At 36.5% G+C, this 6,000-nt stretch overlaps 3 non-coding genes across 3 annotated transcripts; all 3 read right to left on the minus strand.

Moving 5' to 3' along the window:
• Nucleotides 1–5,292: 5,292 nt before the first annotated feature.
• On the minus strand, nt 5,293–5,377 carry LOC145071782 (small nucleolar RNA SNOR75). Its single transcript, XR_013690787.1, has one exon. It is a non-coding gene; the product is annotated as a small nucleolar RNA SNOR75 (small nucleolar RNA).
• Nucleotides 5,378–5,408: 31 nt separating this feature from the next.
• On the minus strand, nt 5,409–5,532 carry LOC145071831 (small nucleolar RNA SNORD14). The gene has a single exon (XR_013690796.1). It is a non-coding gene; the product is annotated as a small nucleolar RNA SNORD14 (small nucleolar RNA).
• Nucleotides 5,533–5,621: 89 nt separating this feature from the next.
• On the minus strand, nt 5,622–5,721 carry LOC145071755 (small nucleolar RNA Z122). The gene has a single exon (XR_013690763.1). It is a non-coding gene; the product is annotated as a small nucleolar RNA Z122 (small nucleolar RNA).
• Between the last annotated feature and the right edge of the window lie 279 nt (nt 5,722–6,000).

The following is a 6,000-nucleotide window of genomic DNA, read 5'->3' on the forward strand; positions in this document are numbered from 1 at the left end:
ATTTCGTCGATAGTCGCGGTGCCAATATTTGATCAAGTTGCATGTATTGAATTAGCCTTGAAAGTTTTCTGTTTCCAGCCCTTCATTGTTTGTAAAATTTACTTTTTCAACCCTCTAATTAAATAACTTTCCGGTTTGGTCCTTAAATCATTTTTCTTGACATTTTAACACCAAAAATTATTGAAATTAATATTTTTCAGCATATTTTTCATTGAAAATAGTTTAAGTCCCTGAAAATGCAGTTTTCTCGGTTATAACCCCTCTTTTTCGCAGTTTTTACAATTTTGGCCCAAATTGGAAAATTTTTGCAACTTTGGTCCTTTTTAAATTTGAAAAGCATTTTAAACCTTTGAAAAGTACTTGGAACCTTAGTAGTCCACTGTTTTACAGAAAAACACAGTTTTGGCCCTCCAAAACAGAAAATTTCGCATAATGGGCCCTATTGGGCCGAAATTGTCATTTTTAGCCCATTAAGCTTGAAATTTATATTTTTAATCCTCCAAATGAGTATATTTCCATAAAATATTTCATTGAAGCTGTTTTGACACTCCTCATCCATCAGAATTCGTGATATGTCATTTTGGGCCCTTTAACTTTATATTTTTAACATTTTATGTCCAAAAATTGAGTTTTTAGCCCAAATAAAATGTTATTAAGCCATTTAGCTATTTTTCTTGGAACACTTTGTATGTAGAAATATATTTGATGCTAGTATCATTTAACATAAAGTATATCTCGATATTTAGGGGTTTTATGGCTAGATCCAACATTATAACACACAAAAACACACATATAAGCATAGAAATCATACAAGGCATACAAAACACATATAGATCTACACTTTCACTTGTATTCCCCCCCCCCCACAAAACTCATAAAAACAGAAAATAGGGGGTATGAAGCTCACCTTAGGGTGTGATTTCGGTTTTTGAAGAAAAGATGGAAGAAAACTTGGTGATTTTTGGCCTTAGCACCATTTTCTTGAAGATCTCGAGTTTGATGTGCTTCTAGGATGTAAGATCACGATTTTGGCATGAATTAGGAAAAGATTTTGATTACAAAAAGAATCTAAGTCATAGATCCAAGCATAATCTTACCTTAGATGAAGAATTTGTGGAAATATCCTCTTGGAAGCTTCCTAAATTTCGAGATCTTTGAGTGGAGAGGGAGGAAGTGTTCTTGAGTGTTCTTGAGAGAGTTTGTGAGGTGTGTGTGTGTTTGAGATGGCCGAGAGTGAGGGAGAGAGAGGGAGAAATAGACCCTTGAGGTGATATGCATGGAGATATGGAATAAGTTGCATGGATATCCAAAAGACAATAATGAGGTGTCAATGGCAAGTCAACTCTTCATCTCTCCTTGGGTTTGGGCCTTGGGCCGAGAGTTTTGAAGGGAAAAGGAAAAATTTGGGCTTTTTGCCCCTAAGCCCAATATTAGAGTTTGTTTGGGTGTGTTTCAACCTAAAAGAATGTGGTATGATTTTTACATTTTTGTTGGACTAGTTTAGGTTATTCATGGATCAAAGCTTTTAATTCATTTCATTCTAGGCCCAATATGGCCCAAAATGTTGAAATAAATTAATGTGAGTCCAATTAGAGCCCAATTAGGGTTCTGAGCCCATGATAGTCAAATTGGAAGCTTATTGGTCCATTTGGGTCCAATAAGGAAGTCCTAGTCCAAAGTGGACCTAAACAAGAACTTCTAGGGTTTCCAATTGTTTGATGACTATTTGTAGTACTTGTATGATGTATTTGATTGAAGTTTTTGATGTCATAATAATAGGTGTCACACATGCTCTTAAGTTTTTGATTCACATTAACTTGAGTGTATAGATTACATGACACAAAATTTCCAGTTGTGACACTATTGAACATAATTGTCATGATAATTATGATAGAATGTAGCCACCTTCATAGTTAGGATCTCCGTCGGCAGCAACTCCTGCTGCCATTGTTCCGACAGCATCTCCTACTGTCATTATTGCCACATCAGCCCCTACAGCAGCTCCTAATGCTGCTTCGACAACTTCCCCTCCTATCTTGCATTCTCCTATTGCTAAAAATTGTGAAGTTAATCAGAATTCAGGGGGGTAATAATGATGCTTTTATTGAAGATGTTCCTTCTAAGGCTCGAACCCATAGTAACTCAGTGAGTTTTTCTGGAGGTTTCGGACGAGTTTCGGGTATTAATTGTTCTGAAGATGATATTTCTCATCCTTTATGGTTTTTCAAATCAGTGCTTTTCTTTTTTGGGGAATAACCAAAGTGTATCAGATGGTGTTAATAAAAATAATTTATTTTTAAATGAATTACAAAAAATCTATTGAAATGGGAGAATCGTTGGGGTATAATATGGACGGTTGCATGGATCGTGTTACAAAAATCTTAAAAGGGCACGTTGAGGGGCAATTTCCAAAAAGAATTGTCTTTCAATAAATATTCAAGGGGCGGCTCCTTAGATAAGAGGAGTTGGATTAGAAAATTGTGTAATCGACATAAAGTTAATTTTTTGGCAATACAAGAAACTAAGTTGGAATGTGTTGACTTAGTTATGGAGATCTTTTTGGGGTAACTCTTCTTTTACGCGTGCATTTTCTCTTTCTCGTGGAGTTTCTGGTGGTATTCTTGTTATTTGGGATTTAGATTATATTTCCCACAATCGAGTTTTTGTTCTTGATGGCTTTGTTGTTATTGAGGCGGTTTGGGTTCGTTCGGTTATTCAAGTGCTTTTTATTGTTGTGTATTATACTTAAGGTTTAAACAATAAAAGACTTCTTTGGAATGAAATTTATAATACTATTTCCAATTTCTCGGGTGAATGCATTGTTATGGGTGATTTTAATCAAGTTAGAGATGATTCTGAGAAATTAGGATCGAATTTCAGTATGTCCTCTGGGAGAATTTTTAATGATTTTATTAACTCTCTTGATCTTGTGAATGTTCCTTTGGGTGGTCCCCGTTTCACTTGGAGCGATAAATGGGGTTCCAAATTTAGCAAGCTTGATAGATTTTTGGTCACGGAAGGTTTTTTGGATTCTTTTCCTCATCTTTCAGCTATTGTATTGGAAAAGAATATTCATGATCACTGTCCTATCCTATTGTTGGAGCACCACGTAGATTATGGTCCCACACCTTTTCGTTTATTCCATTCGTGGATTGATATGGAGGGGTTTGATAATGTTGTTCGGGAGGCTTGGTCTACCTCGTTGGTTGGGACAAAGTTGATTAACCCATGGGTTATTTTTACGAAAAAACTTCATTTTCTTAAATCTAAACTCAGGGTGTGACATTCTAGTCATCAGGACATGGTGGGTATTAAAAGGAAGAATATGCAAGATTTATTAGAGTCTATCGATACTAGTATCATGGAGGATGAAGGGTTTGCTAGTTTGAGAGAGCAGAGAGTTTCCTTATTGCAGGAAATGTCAGATCTTGATCATTTAGTATAGGTTGATCTTGCTCAAAAGGCTAAAATTCAGTGGGAGAATTGAAGGGAATGAGAACTCCAGATTTTTCCATGGAATTCTTAACCGTAAAAGGAGACAAAATTGCTATTCGTGGTCTCTTGATTGATGGCGTGTGGGTGGAGAATCTGGTCCAGGTCAAAGAGGGGTTTCATGACTATTTTCAGTCTTTATTTCAAGAGAGTACTTCGTGTAGACCTACAACAAATTGTGCTCTCTTTAGTACTTTAACCTTGCAGGTTGATTTTTTTGCAGTCTCCTTTTACTTATGAGGAGATAAAAAGGGCAGTTTGGGATTGTGGTTCTACTAAAGCCCCAGGTCCTAATGGTTTTACTTTTGGGTTTTTAAAGAGATACTGAGATCTTGTTGCAGCTGATGTTGAGGCGTTTGTTCATCATTTTTTCCATCATTCTGTTATTCCAAAAGGGGTGTAATGCCTCTTTTCTCACTATGATCCTAAAAGTCAGAGACTTGAAAACTCTAAAAGATTTTAGACCCATTAGTCTTATAGGTTGTCAATACAAAATTATTGGTAAACTTCTAGCTAATCGTCTTGTGGAGTTTATCCATAGTGTAGTTAGCCTTGAGCAATCTGTTTTCATCAAAGGCAGACAGATCCTGGATGGTCCATTTCTCCTGAATGAAATGGTTGCTTGGAGTAAGGCTTCCGGAAATCATATGATGCTTCTTAAGGTGGATTTTGAGAAATCGTATGATTCGTTATCATGGGATTACTTATGGAAAATCATGTCGATTATGGGATTTGGGTCTATGTGGTGTTAGTGGATTAAGGAGTTATTGACCACTGTTAGGGCTTCTGTGTTGGTTAATGGTTCCCCAACTGATCATCGTGGGTTGAGACAGGATGATCCGTTATCCCATTTTCTTTTTATTTTGGCTATGGAGAGTTTACATGTTGCTTTGATGAGGGATTGAATGGGGGGTGTTTTCGGGGGATTTCTATTTTGGGAATTGAGATTTCTCATCTCCTTTTATGCTGATGATGTTATGTTGGTCTCCTCCTGGGATCCTGAAAATGCAAATTGTCTTTATTCGTATTCTTAGGTGTTTTTACTTGGCTTCAAGGCTGAAAATCAATTTATCTAAAAGTAAATTGATTGGTGTGGAAATTCCTATTTCCTAAGTTCTTGTTGTGGCAAATAGGATTGGTTGTGCAGCTTCTACTCTCCTGTTTTCCCATCTTGGTATCCTGGTGGATCAGGCTATGACTCGAACTTCTTCTTGGGTTTTTGTGATTGATAGATTTCAGTCTAAGCTTTCGAATTGGAACGCTAAGTGTCTTTCATTTGGAGGTCAGCTTATGCTGGTGAAGTCTATGTAGGGTTCGTTAGGAAGTTACTTGATGTCTGTTTTTCTTGCTCCTCTTTCGGTTTTGAAGGCTTTAGAAGGAATGAGGGCGAGATTCTTTTTGGGTGCAGATGGGATGAACGTCGTATGTATTGGATTAGATGAGATAGAGTTATAGCTTCCAAGGACGAAGGTGGATTGGGGATAGGTATTCTCTTTCAATAGGGCTATGATGCTTCGGTGGTGGTAGAGGAATTCGAGTTATCCTATTATTATTACTGGCGTGGCCTTTGGACTGGGGTTGTTTGTATGTTTTCCCAGTTACGGATCTTGATTATTGGCAATTGTCGAAGAAAGAAGCATTACTCCAGAGTGATTTTTGTTTATTACATTCTTCTGCGTAACTTAAAATACATCTTTGAACATGGAAATAATTCAATTTTGGTGTATTTATAGCCAGATTCAACCAATTATAAAATGAAAATCAAAGAAATCGTTGAAAATTTTAAATTAGTGAAGGGTTATCTCTCAGACAAATGCCTCGATTCGTCTTCACGATGAATGGAATGGATATATCAGACTCGTCATCTATGAAATCATCATTGAGAAAACCCATCTTTTTCAAAAAATAAAATAAAAAACCTCAGACATCCAAGGAAGGAGAAAGACAGCATTAGCTCTCAAGCCTGGCGAAGGCGAAAGCTCTTGGGCAGCCACTGCGAATGTCTCTGAGAAACAAGCCTTTGGATTATCATCACAGGTATCAACAATCAAACCAATCAATTTAACGAAAATTCATTGAAGAGTAAAATTAATTAATGTAAACAAGATAAAGATCTCATAACAATGGAGTTTAGGATCAGACTGACGTGCAAATAAGATTTCGTTCAGCAGAGCACAAAAATGCGCCTATGGTAACAAAATTCGATATCCTTTAGCATCATTTCCCAAACACCATAAAAACCTAATCTTTACTTTTCAGATTTTTATAAAACCGATGACGGATTAAGCAAAATCGAAAAACGAAAACACAAGTTTAACCTACTAATCGGTAGCTCATAACAACTCTGACTTTGATTAGGGGCAAATGCCAACAGACTAGTGAAACAAAAAAGAGACAGTTAGGTTTGGCGATTGAATCCTAATTCAGCTTATACGAAAAAACAGCGGCGTTGACAGAGAACCGATTAAAGAATAAAGAATGTGTGTGAGTAAAACCTAACTCTGTTGA

The sequence above is a fragment of the Lactuca serriola genome, chromosome 8, assembly GCF_051521515.1.
Source record: "Lactuca serriola cultivar US96UC23 chromosome 8, Lser_US96UC23_V15, whole genome shotgun sequence".
Lineage (NCBI taxonomy): Eukaryota > Viridiplantae > Streptophyta > Magnoliopsida > Asterales > Asteraceae > Lactuca > Lactuca serriola.